The sequence below is a fragment of the Sus scrofa genome, chromosome 13, assembly GCF_054392235.1.
Source record: "Sus scrofa isolate SSC_HxYL_T2T_F1_AM1 chromosome 13, Sscrofa_HxYL_maternal_Yorkshire_Landrace_v2.0, whole genome shotgun sequence".
In the NCBI taxonomy this organism is placed as follows: domain Eukaryota; kingdom Metazoa; phylum Chordata; class Mammalia; order Artiodactyla; family Suidae; genus Sus; species Sus scrofa.
The window spans coordinates 168,776,401-168,793,512 of NC_139395.1; the positions used below are offsets into that span (position 1 = coordinate 168,776,401).

Genomic DNA, 17,112 nt, shown 5'->3' on the forward strand with positions numbered 1-17,112 from the left:
TGAAAACTGACCTTTTGAAAATACTGAATTAATCATATTTCTAATTTGATTATATTTTCCAATTGTTATTTCCAATTGTTATATATTCCAATAATTTCTGAATGGATGAAAATTATAAGTCTAAGGCTCCCAAGTGGATGACAAACAACTTAAATCCATGATTTATACGAATGTGAATGTCCCTAATGTCATAATAATTGTAGACACTATAATCACTAATGCTTATTAAAGCTTCCCTATCAGCCATACTGTACATAACTTTTCTTATTTAATCATAAGAAAAACCTAATTAATAGTTTTCCAGCTTCCTCAGTTTGAAGGAACAGAGGTTCAAATAAGTTAAATAAGTTGTCCTCAACAGCAAAAAAACCAATCAATCAATGGAAAAATGGGCAAAAGACCTGAATAGACATTTCTCCAAGGAAGATATACAGATGGCCAACAAACACATGAAAAAATGCTCAACATCGCTGATTATAAGAGAAATGCAAATCAAAACTACCATGAGATACCACCTCACACCAGTCAGAATGGCCATCATTAATAAATCCACAAATAACAAGTGCTGGAGGGGCTGTGGAGAAAAGGGAACCCTCCTGCACTGCTGGTGGGAATGTCAACTGGTACAGCCACTATGGAGAACAGTTTGGAGATACCTTAGAAATCTATACATAGAACTTCCATATGACCCTGCAATCCCACTCTTGGGCATCTATCCGGACAAAGCTCTACTTAAAAGAGACACATGCACCCGCATGTTCATTGCAGCACTATTCACAATAGCCAGGACATGGAAACAACCCAAATGTCCATCAACAGATGATTGGATTCAGAAGAGGTGGTATATATACACAATGGAATACTACTCAGCCATAAAAAAGGATGACATCATGCCATTTGCAGCAACATGGATGGAACTAGAGAATCTCATACTGAGTGAAATGAGCCAGAAAGACAAAGACAAATACCATATGATATCACTTATAACTGGAATCTAATATCCAGCACAAATGAACATCTCCTCAGAAGAGAAAATCATGGACTTGGAGAAGAGACTTGTGGTTGCCTGATGGGAGGGGGAGGGAGTGGGAGGGATCAGGAGCTTGGGCTTATCAGACACAACCTAGAATAGATTTACAAGGAGATCCCGCTGAATAGCATTGAGAACTATGTCTAGATACTCATGTTGCAACAGAAGAAATGGTGGGGGAAAAAACTGTAATTGTAATGTATACATGTAAGGATAACCTGACCCCCTTGCTGTACAGTGGGAAAATAAAAAAAAAAAATAAATAAATAAATAAATAAGTTGTCAAGGACACATAATAAGTGCCGGAACCAAAAACAATACACAGGTACATTCACTTCTTAATCTTACCTACTTCATTATGCAGCTTCTCAGTCAATATTTGTGATGAATTACATGTGCCCTTCTGAGTTCTCCCTAGGGCTTGAAAGAACAGGGAGTCAAAGCAAGCCTGGGCACACCCTTCCCCATGTACTCTGAGGTGGCTAACTCCAGTGCTATGGCAGTGCCACCCTGCCTCTGGTGGTGTGCCCCAGGGAATACTTGAAGTCCTTTTCCAAGTCTGTTTGTCTGATTGGCCAATTAGACCTTTCTAGGTTTTCTTCTGGGAAGAAAGCTGAAGACATTACTATTTTGCAGGGCTCTGAGTCTAGTGTGAGAAATACATGCATCCAGAATTAGGTAGATAACATTTTGGATAAATGGATGAAATGAGTACCTATTTATATACTTATATGTCTATGTCATACTTGTTACAGTCAAATCGAAAACGTAACCTGCATTTGTGAAATTTTTACTATAGGTTTTTATAGTATTTTTACTATAGGTTTTTATAGGTTTTTACTATCTAGTATTCTGCTGAAAAGAATAAAGCCTTCCATAGGCTTTTGTTTTAAAATGTGCAAATAGATTAGGATGTTGAGAGGAAATTTAAAATGCTATAAATTACTTGGGGAATACAGAGCTTTATATGGAATTTTAAGAATACTACAAAGCTCCAGGGATGCAACTTGCAACTCTGTTACTGGTTCAGGGACATTATAGACAATGAATGAGGCCAAGTTATTGACAAAAATTGAGATTTTCTAGACATGAGAAAAATCATTTAAGATAATGATGATTAAATAGAAGAAAAATGGTGTTAGCCTTAGCAAAATAATTTATTGAGATTTTTGGCAAATTGAATGTCAGCGGGAAATTTATTTTGCATTCAAAAGACATTTTCCCCTATCTTAAGCACAATAAGTATATATTTTTCTTTTTTATTATCACATAACTACTGATACCTAATATTAAAAAGATCACAACTATTATATCAACACTTTCACATTTCTATTTCTAGTTCAATGAGTAACGAAAGTAAATAACACTGTGCTCAGTTAAATGTTAAAATTCAAAAGAAGTATAAAACATGCAAAATACTAGCACATCCAATATTTATGAGCAAAAGTGTTTGGCTGGTCTACATGACATTAGCATTTTTCAGTGATCACAGAATCTCAAGCCAAAAGAAACAAACAAAAACCGTTTAATGCAAATCAAAGGATTTCAATCAAATCTAATAAACAGTATTGGCAGGCAGGGTGTGGGAGTTGTGAAGGATACTGGAGGGCAGGGTAGGTTAAGAAATGCAACTGTTTTGAAATAGTATGGCTTAGTATCAGTTTATTTCAACCCTAACTCTCAAGTTAATGTTCTAGCTTTCATTGCTTGAGTTTACATTGTAGAGTAAGCCAGAGCTTGTTTTCAGATACCGATGTCAGGAAAAGCTGTACTAAAGAGACATAGTGAAAATGTACATGAGAATGGATTTGTAAATGCATAAAATATTTTGGTATATGTTATGTTCAATTTCAACACAAGTGTTCAAGGGTCCTCTGTAGCATAAAGATGACATAATTTACTAACTTATTGCATATCAGGAACATGCAGAATGCTTTAAGTTTTTCTTTCTGCAAGTCCAGATGACTGCGGTGAAAGGGGGATATATCCAGCCAGTTAGGGCACCAGTGTAAAGAGATGTTGGTTGAATCCAACACAATTAACTCCCTCTCCTTAGCAAGAGCTGCAGTTGTTCTTCATCCCAGGATTGTATAATGGCAACAAATGGATTTTATTACATAAAATTGGAGTGTTACTGTAATCAAAAATATATGAAACATATTATATAGTCACAAAAATTAAGATATATATGGCAATGTCTGGTTATTAGTATTAGTATAACTATTTAATGATGAAATAACTTCCTAATATGCTCTAGGACCTTTCTAAATAGTACTTTTTATGGATAGAGAAACTGAAATTCAAGGGCAAAAAGAACTTTGCCAAAGATCAAACCACTGTTTTTTTCTTTTTTTTTAATTCATTAATGACATAGTTCTGTAGCTTTATTTTCTTGTAGCTTCCTTATCTGATTTTAGAATCAAGACTATATTAGCCTCAAAAAATGAGTTAGGCAAGCTTTTGCCCTTTTTCTGGAAAATTTATATATTTGGGAATTAATAGTTTCTTGAAAGTTAGAACTACACCTGCAACACTATCTGGGTCTAGGCCTGGAGATTTTTGTTACAATGAGAGGGGCATCATTAACTATCATTTCAATTTTTCTTAAAACTTGTTTTATTGAAGTTTTCAATTTATTTTTGTATCAGTTTTGAGCACATTTTGATCCTAGGCTTATTTCAGGTTTAAGACAATGTTCAATTTATTATACTGATTTGGATACAAAATCATTCCTGCTCACTTGGTGAATCTAGTAGTGTTTCTGGCCAGCTCTGTCACCTCATATGATTTTGGTCCTTTTGTTTCTTTAATCTATGTTGTTCTTGCTATATCTTATGTAATCTATTCTGGCTTGATCCAAGTGAAATGTTCATTGTAATGAAATTATTTTCTCTATTTACCAATGCTTAGAATTCATTTTCTAAGATATTAGGCTTTTGACTTTAGCAGTACAGGCCATGGAGTTATTTAAATCACAGCAAACAAACAAATAAAAAAGCAATTATATATATATTCTATGTCCCTGAAAGTTTTCTTCTGGACTGCTATGTCTGCGATTTTGGGTTTGATAGATAGAAGGAAGACTGCTTATTACATTCTTTTTCTCTCTGTTTCTTTTTTCTTTCTCTTCTCCTCATCATAATACTTCCTCTCTTGTATTGTTCTCCTTTTATTATGTAGGGAACTATAGTTCCAGTTGCCTAGGTACCCTCATGTTTCTCTTCTTGAAAGTTCTGCCATGGATCATCAAGGGATTTTTCTCAACAAAAGTGTCTGCCATTATCTTTTCACTTAAGTAGGATTTTTTCCTTTCTACCATGCTGTGAAGGAGGTATGTCGACCAAGTTGCCAAACTTCTCTTGTTTTCAAGCCTTGCCGTTTTGAGAACAAGAGTCCCTAATGGCTTTAGCAAGTATCTGGGTAGTGTCAGTGAAAAAGACTGGTTAGACATGCAAGAGCTAGAAGTTAATCAACCTAAAATAATTTTGATATATACAGTAAATGGCTCAACCTCTTATGTATCCTTAGTCCTATTAAAGGGTTAAGAAAAGAGTTATGACTCAATGCTTTACACATGTATAAAAGGAGGAAGGTAGTTGGAAGGATTAGTGACAGTAAAAGAGTGTAGGAACAGATTGTGGTTGCCAAGGGGGAGGGGGAGGGGGAGGAAGTGGGATGGACTGGGAACTTGGGGTAGGTAGAGGCAAACTATTGCTTTTGGAGTGGATAAGCAATGAGGCCCTGCTGTATAGCACAGGGAACTATATGTAGTCACTTGTGATGGAACATGATGGAGGATAATGTAAGAAAAAGAATGTATATATATGTATGACTGGGTCACTTTGCTGTACAGTAGAAAATTGATAGAACACTGTAAACCAACTATAATGAAAAAAATAAAAATCATTAAAAAAAGAGTGTAGGAAATCTGTTCAGTATCCTGACTTCATTCATGTATTCTTTTCTAGATCTTCCATGGTTTATATTCATTTTGAGGGTTTTATAAGTTATTGGAAAAATTATCATTGAGTATATATTAGAGCTTTTGGCTTGCTCATGAGGAAGGGAACAGGGATTGGGGCTGGTGATAAAGTCATCTTCCTTGAACACATGGCTGCATGGAAGAATGTGTTAATTCAGTGGAATTGGAACACTGAAGTGAGGAGGGTGTTGTTGGCAAATAGAGTTGGTGATGAATTACCAACATGTAGTGAAAATTGTTTCTCTCCAACACATGGTCTAAGAGATAATTCAAAGGGCATATCCAACTAAAAGTCTAACTTTATTACTTAATAATAATCATCCTTTTTTTGTTTGATTGAATTCAAGAAATGGATACTTTAGTATGAGTTGAAAATGATTGCAGTCTCCATACTCTTAATCTGTCCTCCAAATTACAGCCCCTAAATCTGACCAAAGGACAAAGAAGGTTAAAACAGAGAAATGGTTGCTTTAGTTTTGCAAGTAACATTCTGAGTCCAAGGAATTATGACAAATCCTCTCAGTTGTGTTTTAGAAAGAACTGTTGATAAATTAATTTTGACTGCTCTGAGCTTAAGTTGTGCCTCTCAACCCCCATTTCTTCAAGACTTCCAGGAAGTTGAAAAAAGATAAATAAAACAAAATATAATGAAGATAATTGGCAAAGCTAGAGAGACAACACCTCAAATGGAATTCAGATGAAGTCACACATAAATGTATTAGGTTCAAATCCTTTCATAAGTAACTTATTCTTTAAAAAATTGAATTAAATCAATGCAAGTTCTGGGCACAGCCAGCCGTTCCAATCCAATATTGAAGGTAGAGTGGGGAATGCTACTTCTCATGGAATTACTTCTGTAAGGTAAATGATTGATGGAAATCATCTAATAAAGACTACACATATTCTTTCTCTAGGTTTTACAGCTTTATGACATACTCATTTGCATTTTCTAACTTCCAGGATTTTCTTAAAACTTGATCCAGTAACCTCATTGATAGAAAATTTTAAAGCTAAATAAGACATAAAATTTTTTTGAAAGAATTTCTCAGTCTCAGCATTGAGTGATTGGATCATATCTGCATTATTGTAAATAAAATTTGGACCTTTTCCTTAGGATAGACTATTTTTAATATACTTTATGCACGCCAAATTAGAAAGGCATTTTATTCTGAATATTCTCAAAGAATTCAATGCTAACCTTTCTCAACAAATTTAAAGATTGAATCTTGATATATTATCTTTCAAAATGACTGTGTACACATAATCCATTGACTACTGGTATACTATGAATAAATAAATACAGAAATTTTTTATAATTCAAAAAAATATAGAACTATGTTATTAGGAATGTAAGAGCAGTTTAAAAGTTTTTTTTTTTACAAGTTTATTAATATATAGTCAGGAACTATTTATTGATTATTAGTGTGATATTGACATGAGTTATAACATTTCGGTTAACTCTGTACTTAGTCTGTATCTTCTTAAAATAAATTTGGATTTCTTAGTTTGTTTGCCAAAGGGCAAAGAACTTTTCTATCACATTGAAATGAAAGGTTTGTTTAAATAGATTCAAGAAGCAAATGCATTGGGTTTTTTTTGGCTTTTTAGGGCCGCACTCACCCTACGTCACAGCCACAGCAGCGCAGGATCTAAGCCACATCTGTGACGTACACCACAGCTCACAGCAACGCCAGATCCTTAACCCACTGAGCAAGGACAGAAATTGAACCTGTAATCTCACAGTTCCTAGTCGGATTCCTTTCCTCAGTGTCATGATGGGAATTCCAAATGCATTGTTAAAAGCACTTAAATATCTGCAAATTTCCCTCTTTGGGCTGTAGCTGTGGCCTTATTTTATTTTACTAAGTATCATTAAGTGATTTTTTTTTTTTTTTTTTTTTTTTTTGCTTTTTTTTAGGGCCAAATCTGTGGCATATGGAAGTTCCCAGGCTAAAGGTCAAATTGGAGATATAGCTACAGCCACAGCAATGCAGGATCCAAGCTGCATCTGCAACCTACACCACAGCTCACAGCAATGCCAGATCCTTAACCCACTGAGCGAGGCCAGGGATCGAACCTGCGTCCTCGTGGATCCTAGTAGGGTTCTTTAACAGCTGAGCCATGAAGGGAACTCCCTCATTAAGTGAATTTTATTGGCAGGTGTGGTAGTTTGAATAATGACTTCGCTATAATGTCAACATCCTAAGTCCTGAAACCTGTGACTACATTTTGCTGCATGGCAAAGGAGAGTTGAGGCAGCAGATGGAATTAAGGTGGCTCATCAGTTAACCTGGATGGGGAGAGCCGCCTGGATTTTCCAGGTGGGCCCAATGTAATCACAAGCATCCTTATGAGTAAAAGAGGGAGCAGGAAGTCAAGGGCAGCTTCTAGAGGCTATAAAAGACAAGACAATCAGCTCTCCTCTAGAGCCTCCAGAAGGGAATGCGGCCCTGTTGAAGCCCTGATTTTTGGCTCTGGGATTCTCATTTTAAACTTCTGGCCTCCAAAACTGTAAGATGATAAATTTGCATTGTTTTAAATCGCTAAGTTTTTGGCAATTTGTTATAGCAGTAATAGGAAGCTAGTATTGCAGGCATTACTCTGAGTAGCCTTAAAATTTTCTCCTGCTAATTTTAAGTATGTTCAAATAAAATATATTTTAACTTTTGATTTTTAACTTGTCCTAATAAGGTTTTATTTTGGAAATAATATAACTTTCTCTTTCATATTTCCCAGCAGTCAGGGGGCAGAGGGGACTGGTGCTAACGGTGATGGTTGTAGTCTGAAGTGAATATTTCTTTCAGATTTGGTTTAAGCAGGCTTGCAATACCTGCATTTTTTTCCTTTTTTCCATCAAGTACACTGGGCCTGGGGATATCCGAAAATAAACCTTGGCCCCAGCATTTCCTACCTGTAGTTCAGAATCCCTTTATCCACTCTGGTAACTTTGCCTTCTGTCTTGCTGACTTTTCCTAGCATTCTGTTTATGTGCTGAGCTCCTCTGATGAAAACCTCAGTGGTTCTTTGTGTTTTACTCCTGGGCACTGACTCTCATACTACCTTTAGTTCTGTAATCTGCTTCTTCAGGGTCAGTTTAATTCAAACTCAGGATCCAGGGCTATTGCTTTTCTGTAACGGAAATTTAGATAGATTCAATATTTGTCCCTCTGGGAGAAAAAAAATGCTGATAAATGCCAAGGCATGCCTAAGACTTACCTAGATACTGTTTAGGATATTTCTCTTGCTGAGACTACAACAGGCTTCTAAATTTTTAACACAGATTTGTCGGCTGTCTGAATGTTTGGCATCCAAGGCATAGGATTTCTTTCTAATAAACAAAACATAATATCACTTCTTCAGGCAATGTCAGGAAGTCTAATCAAGAGTTGACTGTGAGCCAACACTTTCCATCATCTCTGAGATATAATAACAGAGGCTAAGAATATATTAACTCTTCGTTCCTCCAGCTTTCTAATTTCAGTCTCTGTATCAAGTTATGTCAGCCAGAATAACAAACCTGAGTGATATTAGCTTAGTTCTTTTCAGAAATACCTTATGGATATATAATTTAATGCTGTGCTCTAAGCTTTTATAGAGGGTTGATATAAGAAATGACCATTTGAACAACATTCTGTTATTGCTTGGAAAATCGTAGAAGACATTGTCCAATATGTAACCCAGAATACCTTAAATGAGCCTCCACATGATAAGGACCTCCAATTTTGTGTTGAGGGAAAAATCCCTTACTAGACAAACTTTTATGTTTCTTTTAATAAACAAGTAAAAGTCAAGACAAATTGCATTTACAGTGATAGTATGGAAACAAACAAATAAAACTTCATAAAATCATTCAAAATAAATTCCTTCTGTTATAGCTTAACAAAACATGTCCCAGAACCATTTCTTAAAGTCATAAACATCGATTTTGAACACAACCCCTTTTCCTAACCCATCCTTCAGGGAAATGGGACTTTGACAAAAACAAAATGGCATGTGAGGCCTCTCAGAATGAGGTTCCTTAATCCCCTGCACATAAACTGGATAGGAAGCAGTGGAGTCTCTTTGTTGAATGGTGAAGACCCTGGTTTAATTAAATGCCACATCACCCCCACTTACTAGTTGAGGCATTGTGCTATTTACTTAACCTCTCGGTTTCAAAATTTCCCATCTATCAGGTGGAAATACTTAATACCTGCCTCCTAAGATTGTGATGAAGATTAAATGAGGTAATTCAGTTGAAGTACTTAGCACAGTGCCTGGTATAAAAGGTACAAGACACAGTAGCTCTGGATATTTTGTATATATCGATGTGTAGGTGATGATAATGTTGATGATGATTATGACAATGATGATAATGTCAGTGAAGGTAGACTGAGATGAGGACAACTCTCTCTTCCTTCACAATATTGTTTTGCCCCCATCTTGATGCTTCATCATTACCTTTCTCCTGAGGAAACACCTGAGCCCAGGCTGAATTCTCCCAGGTAGGAGGAATAAAAGCTTCCTCAGGGATAATTCTGGTTATCTTTTCAGGGAAAAGTGTAAAAAGTACTAGAGATTTTCCTTCTCTAATTGCAAGAATACTATTTAGACTGAATGGGCTTTTTAAAAAGCCTCGTCAGCTCTGAAAAATATGGTTGAATTAATCTTGAGGAAACTAAAGGCTAAGCTCTATTTTGTGTTGGGGAGAAAAATAAAGAGGGGGGCTCTTTGAAGATCATGCATTTGCTAGCTCACATCATAAGGATGGGTGACCACCTAGGGATTTGAAATAAAAGAGCGTATATTGCATGGAGCAGTAGTTTACAAACTTTTTGGTCTTAGGATCCTTATAGTTAAAAATTACTTAATGTGGATTATAGTTATTGGTATTTATGGCACCAGAAAATTGTATTAAAAATATTTATTAACTTATTTAAAAACAGCATTACTTAATCCATTACATGGTGATACAAAAATTGTATTTATGAAAATAAGTATATTTTCCAAAGCAAAAAAACAGTTCTATTATTTACTTTTTAAAAAAATTTACTTAACATTTGATTTAATAGAAGATAACTGAATTCACATATCTAAAATCAGTCAGTTATGCTGTGTTTTGGTTGCAGTAAACAATGTAAATCCAAAGTTATAAGAATAGGTAGCTGGAAAAGGAAGTGTATTTTAACAGTTTGAAAAAATTTTGGATATTCTTTTTCACACTGCACCCTCCCCCCCGCACAAGTGGTCCTTTCTTAAAGATTAGCTGCAATGTGGAAGGTGAAACCATATCAATGAAATTTCAACTGATTGACATTAATATCATTCAACAATCTTGTATATTCTGAATACTTGATTTTGTAACATCATGCACTTGTCATTTGGAAAATGTTGGTGTACTGAATTATGCAGACTTCCAACTGTTGAAATATTTTAGTATACATTATTAAATAGTAACATTTTTTATTAAATAGTAACATTTGTTAATCTCATTAGAAAAGTCTTCCTACGTGGAGAAGGTGTCAAGCTCATAGAGCCAGATATAAAATTTCCCCCAAATTCTGTTTTTTCTTGCTTGAAATCTCAAATTTTATCCTTGCCAACAAATACTGTCTCTTGTTTCCTTGAAATGTTAGGGTCCCTTTGTTCATTTCTGGGAATATATCTGCCAAATGCCCAATTCTGAATAACCATAGTTGATCTGTTGATGATTCTTTCAAGTAAACCTAGAGCTCTATGATAAAAGCAACTATTTCAATTTGCTACTCCAAAAATGACACAAGAACTTTTTCTTGAGACAAACATCATGCATTAGTGTACAGCAAGACTGATTTATATTTAAAAAGTCATGCACTCAAGGGTTGGGATGAAATAAAATTAATATTTACTGATTAATAAAATTAATAATCTTTACTAATTCATTAAAGACTATCTTTAAAACTGACTTTTTTAACTGCAGTATGTAGCAGTAAAGAATATAGTGATGATTAATTTTATTTGATACTATTGCTTTGTTTTCTGCTTAGGCATTAGTAGTTTCACTTGCTTTTGAAGCATAAGAGCAAATATTAAAACAGTGAAATAGGCAAATAATATCTTTTTTTTTTTTTTTTTTTTTTTTTTGTCTTTTTGCTATTTCTTGGGTCGCTCCCGCGGCATATGGAGGTTCCCAGGCTAGGGGTCAAATCGGAGCTGCAGCCTCCAGCCTACACCAGAGCCACAGCAATGCGGGATCCGAGCCGAGTCTGCAACCTACACCACAGCTCACGGCAACGCCAGATCGTTAACCCACTGAGCAAGGGCAGGAACGGAACCCGCAACTTCATGGTTCCTAGTCGGATTCGTTAACCACTGCGCCACGACGGGAACTCCTTATTATTTTAAATGCTATGTTTATTCTGGAAAACTTAAGTGAGCTGATAAGCTATTATGCAGAGTTGGGACTCAGAGATTTGGGATGGAGATTCACAAGAACATGGGTGAAGACTGTCTATCTCACCTGAAGCCTCAAATTTTCTACTTCTTTGTAAATCAGGGGTCAACTCTTCTAGTTTCTCATTTTAGGCACTAAGACCATGAGAACCATATAAGTTCTGAAGGCTCTTTGTGTTAATTTAATACATTTTGGTCAGTATAACTCAGTCAGTGTAGCCACTTAAAGAGATGTGTGAGTACTTACTTACCAATTATATAACTATATAGTTCTCTGGTTATATAGAGTGCTATGGGATAAATTGTGTTCCCTCAAAATTCATACATGAATTTTTTTTTTTTTTTTTGTGGAAAGGAAAGTTTGCTTTATTTCAAAAGTTGGCAACAGTGGTGGGAATGGTTGTCCAAAGGCTGACTCCCAACCTTGACAACCAGTGGGCAAGAGCTTTCAAAGGGCAGTTTCAGGGGTGCATAGGTAGCGGGAGGGGGCCACATGCAGAAACAGCACAGTCAGCTCTCTCATCTTGAAATGGGTCATGTGGTGGTTTGACCAGCATCATCTTGATTGTTTTAAGTACAGTTATTCTTCAGTTCCAGGGTCAGTTTGCTCCCATTTCTTTGAGGTCAATTCTTAAAATTGTGGCAGCTTAAGTCCTGGCTACAGTCTGGTCATCTTGTAGTTAACTTCTTGCACCTGGTGGGGGTTTTCAGTCTCTATGAAACAGCTTAAAGCATTCAGCTAAGAATATGATCTATAGCCCTTGAGAAGGAACTAAAAGGTCCTTGACTTTGCTTACTGACTAAACTGCTATTGTTATTTATTTGGAAATTTTATTTTTATTTTTTTAAAGAATAAAATACATATATTTAAACATAATTACATTCACACAGATTATTATATCATGGATCTTAAGAAACAGATTAAGTGACTCCCTCTAGAGAAGTGGAATGGAAAATATGCTGAGACAAATAGGAAATTTATTCTATACTTTATCCCATTTTGTATGGCTTTCATCTTTACTATTTAGTATTATCTATCACATTTCAATTTTTCTTTAAATATTAGCATTATATTAAAATTGTGTATATTATGCAATTAAAATTTATAAAGAAGAAAGCCTTATATACCATTAAATATTTTATACAGCATAATAAAAAGAATAATTTAACTGGTAAGAATAACAAAAATAATACACCCTTTGAAAATATGTAAAATATAAAATGCATAAATTGGTTAAAAAACAGTGTAACTATATAAATATGTCCTCACAATTTGTTACATCTTATCGATTCTTCAATATAGGCATTACTCTATTCTAGGTGATGTGATAAACAAGACATTATAGACCTTACATTGTACCATGGAGAGAAACGGTTATTAATAATACAGTTGTAGAACTGTATTATTTAATTATAATTATCATAAATTCTTTGGAGAGGAAATCAGAATCAGATCTAAGAAGACTTCAGCATTCCAAGAATGATGTCAAATGACCTCCTTCATGATGGATTATGCACTATTTACTATGATATACATTTATTCTCCAGAGATTCCTTGTTTGTGTATTAATTGTAGATTTTTGGTTTGCAGTTATTCTGAAATTTTTTTGTTTTTTTTTTGTTTGTTTGTTTGTTTTTTTTTGCTATTTCTTGGGCCGCTCCTGCAGCATATGGAGGTTCCCAGGCTAGGGGTCTAATCAGATCCATAGCCACCAGCCTACGCCAGAGCCACAGCAACGCAGGACCCGAGCCGCGTCTGCAACCTACATCACAGCTCACGGCAACGCTGGATCCTTAACCCACTGAGCAAGGGCAGGGATCAAACCTGCAACCTCATGGTTCCTAGTCGGATTCGTTAACCACTGCGCCACGACGGGAACTCCTGAAGTTTTGATATAAGAGTCTATATGTATATTAGATTGTTTTAAGCTGTTGTTCTCTTAATTGCAAGTTCATCTCCAGTATCCTGCACTTGTACCCACCTCTTCTCATGATTTCTGATTTTGATGGTATAACTGTGCATGGATGATTTCGTATCTTTACTGTATATATACCTTTACTGGTGAGCCTTGTCATTTGTGGAATTTTTGTATCCTGTTGCTGTCTTTTCTTTTCTGCCTAGAGAAGTTCCTTTAGTATAAGGAACTTTAGTGTAAGGCTGGTTTAGTGTTGCTGAATTCTCTCAGCTTTTATCTGTGAAGGTTTTGATTTGTCCTTCAAATCTGAATGAGAGCCTTACTGGGTAAAGTAATCTTGGTTGGAGGTTTTCTCCTTTCATCACGTTAAGTATATCCTTCTGGCCTGCAGAGTTTCTGCTGAAAAGTCTGCCAATAACCTTATTGGGGTTCCCTTGTATGTTACTTGTTTCTTTTCCCTAGCTGCTTTCAAGATTTTCTCTGTCTTTAATTTTGGTCAGTTTGATTAGTATGTGTCTCAGGGTGTTCCTCCTTGGGTTTATTTTATATGGTACTCGTTGTGCTTCCTGGACTTGAGTGAGTGATTCCTTCCGCATGTTAAGGAAGTTTTTGGCTATTATCTCCTGGAATATTTTTTCTGTCCCCTTCTCTCTCTCTTCTCCTTCTGGCTCCCCTATAATACAGATGTTGTTGCGTTTAATGTTGTCCCAAAGTTCTCTGAGGCTCTCTTCATTTGTTTTCAATCTTTTTTCTCTTTTCTGTTCTGCATGTGTAATTTCCACGAATCTGTCCTCCACCTCGCTTATTTGTTCTTCTGCCTCCTGTATTCTGCTATTAGCTGCTTCTAGTGAATTTTTTATTTCAGTGATTGTATTTTGCATCTCTTCTTGTTTCAGTTTTATATCTTGTATCTCTTTGCTCAGTGTTTCCTGTAAGTTATCCATCTTTGCCTCCAGTTTATTTCCAATGTCTTGCATCATCTTCAGCATCAACAGTCTAAAGCTCTTTTTCCTGGAGGCTAAGAATCTCCTCATGGCTTAGCTGTTTTTCTGGGGTTTTTCCTTTCTCCCTCATCTGAGTTATAGTTCTCTGTCTTTTCATTTTTATAGGTTTGTGGTGATCTTTTTACAGATATCAGAGTTGTAGCCTCTCTTACTTCTGGTGTCTGCCCCCCTTGTGGCTGAAGTTGTTACGGGGGCTTGCTGTAGGCTTCTTGATGGGAGGGGTTGATGCTTTCCCCCTGGTAGGTGGAGCTTACTCCTATCCCTCTGGTGGGTGGGGCTTAGTCTCTTGATGGGATTAGAGGCAGTTGTGTGCCTGAGGGTTCTTTAGGTAGTCTGTTTACTGATGGGTGATGCTGTGATCCCACCTGGATTGTTGTTTGCCCTGGGGCTTCTTACCACTGACTGACTGATGGCTGGGGCCAGATTTTCCCAAAATGGCCACCTCCAGAGAAAGGCAGCTGCTGAATATTCTAAAGCGTTTTGCCTTCAATGTCCCTCCCTCACAACAAGCCACATTCACCCCTGTTTTCCCAGGATGTCCTCCAAGAACTGCAGTCAGGTTTGAACCAGATGCTATGAAGAGCTCCCTCTGCCCAGGGACCCAGTGCACATGAAAGTCCATGTGCACCTTTTAAGAATGGGGTCTCCGTTTCCCCCAGTCCCGTGGAGCTCCTGCACACAACCCCCCTGGCCTTCCATGCCAGATGCTCCAGGGGTTCTTTCTCCCAGTGCTGGTCCCCACACGTGAGGGTTTGATGTGGGGCTCAGAACCCTCACTCCTGTAGGTGAGTTTCTGTGAACCAGTTAGTTTTCAGTTTGTGGAGCTTCCCACCCAGGAGGTATGGGGTTGTTTATATCACAAAATTGCCCCTCCTACCTCTTGATGTGGCCTCCTTTTTCTTCTGGAGTAGGGTATCTTTTTTAAGGTTTCTGGTCCATTTGGGTGGAGATTGCTCAGCCTTTAGTTGTGAATTTTGTTGTTTTTAGGAGAGAAGTTGATCTCCAGTCCTTCTATTCCACCCCCTTAATCCTCTCTCACCCATACATGAAATTCTTAACCCTTAGTGCCAGAATCTGGCTGTTTTGGGAGATAGGGTTTAAAACCTTTAAGAGGTTTTTTTTTTGTTGTTGTTTTTTTGTTTTTAGGGCTGCATCCATGGCATATGGAAGTTCACAGGCTACGGATCTAATTTGAGCTACAGCTGCCAGCCTATACCATAGTCACAGCAATGCCAGATCCGAGCCCACCTGTGCGATCTACACCACTGGAGACTTAACCCACTGAGCAAGGCCAGGGATCGAACCTGCATCCTCATGGCTCCTAGTCAGATTCGTATCCGCTGTGCCATGATGAGAACTCTGGGTCTTTAAGAGTTAATTAAGGAAAATAAGTCATTATATTTGGCCCTAATCCAATACGACTGGTGTCTTTGTAAGAAGAGGAGATTAGGATGCATCCACATATGCAGGGAAGACCACATTAAGACAGCCATCTGCAAGTACAGAGAGCACTCACAGGAAACCAGCCATGCCCACATCTTGATTTCAGACTTTTAGCTTCCAGACCCATGAGAAAATAAATTTTGGGTTAAGCTATGCAGTCTCTGATACTTTGTTATGGGAGCCCTAGAAAAAGAATACATGGACTACTAAAAGAATTTCAAGCATCAGTTCAGAAATACAGAGGGAGATCAAGATTAAACTATATTTAATCATTTTGAAAGATAATAATGGAAAGGTTGGTATTCCTAGCTAACCCTTCCACTGCCAGTTCTACTTAGGCTCTGAGGTTCAACCTTAGTCCTCATGCTCCTTATCTTGACTGTCATTTGCCAAGCACACACTCTTCAAGTAAACAGGATGTATTTTCAAATATAATTTTTCTTAAAAAATAAAACCTCACCGATACTAATAGACTCTACAGCCCAAATAGATGATATATTTCACAATGTTCAGCTGTCAATGTAGTTGTCTTGCTAGTCAAAGTGCATCTGTAGAAGTTGCCATTGTGGTGAACAGAAATGAAGCCTACTAGGAACCATGAGTTTGAGAGTTCGATCTCTGGCCTTGTCAGTGGGTTAAGGATCTGATTAAACCCCTAGCCTGGGAACCTCCATAGGCTGCATGTGCCACCCTGAAAAGCAAAACAAGAAAACAAACAAAAACAAAATACATCTGCAGACCATCAAGGATCAATATCATCTGAGAATTTGTTAGAAATGCAGAGTCTTGGGCCCACTCTAAACCTACTGGACTAACATCCACATGTTAGAAAATTTCCCATGTGATTCTTATGAACAGTAAAGTCTGAGACATACTACACTAAGGGACTTTATCTAGAAACGTTATTTTCTTTTACTGGATTCAAATATTGCATAGAAAGACAAGGCTTGGAATTTCCTGAAATATGAAAGGTGTAAAGAGTTTTCCAGGCCACCTAGACTACATTTGTTTTTGAAATTATTTTTACAATATTTTGGTCATCAGACTGGCAGTATATTTTGCTTGACATACAACTGCTCTCTTCTAAGAAATTCCAGGACAAGAGATGGTCCTGCAGGAAGCAATGACATTTTTTTCTTTCAATGTCAATACTTTATGGGGAAAAGACATTTATTACTACAGTTGCCAAAAAGAGAATCTCTTATGTTCATTTTTAACAATTAACTTTGTCTCATTTCTGTTAACTTTTTAAAAGTATTCACTGAGGACATCTTCAAATCCAGTACATAGTGTGTTTAGAGTTCATATTTCCTTCTTAGATCATTG

The 17,112-nt window shown here is 36.7% G+C and overlaps 1 long non-coding RNA gene across 1 annotated transcript in view; it reads left to right on the forward strand.

Annotated features, from left to right (window-relative positions):
* Window positions 1–7,390: 7,390 nt before the first annotated feature.
* Window positions 7,391–17,112, forward strand: part of LOC102159520 (uncharacterized) — a 150,855-nt gene continuing 141,133 nt past the window's right edge. Inside the window, exon 1 of the long non-coding RNA XR_014824914.1 lies at window positions 7,391–7,523. This is a non-coding gene — a long non-coding RNA (uncharacterized LOC102159520). The remainder of the gene's footprint in view (window positions 7,524–17,112) is intronic.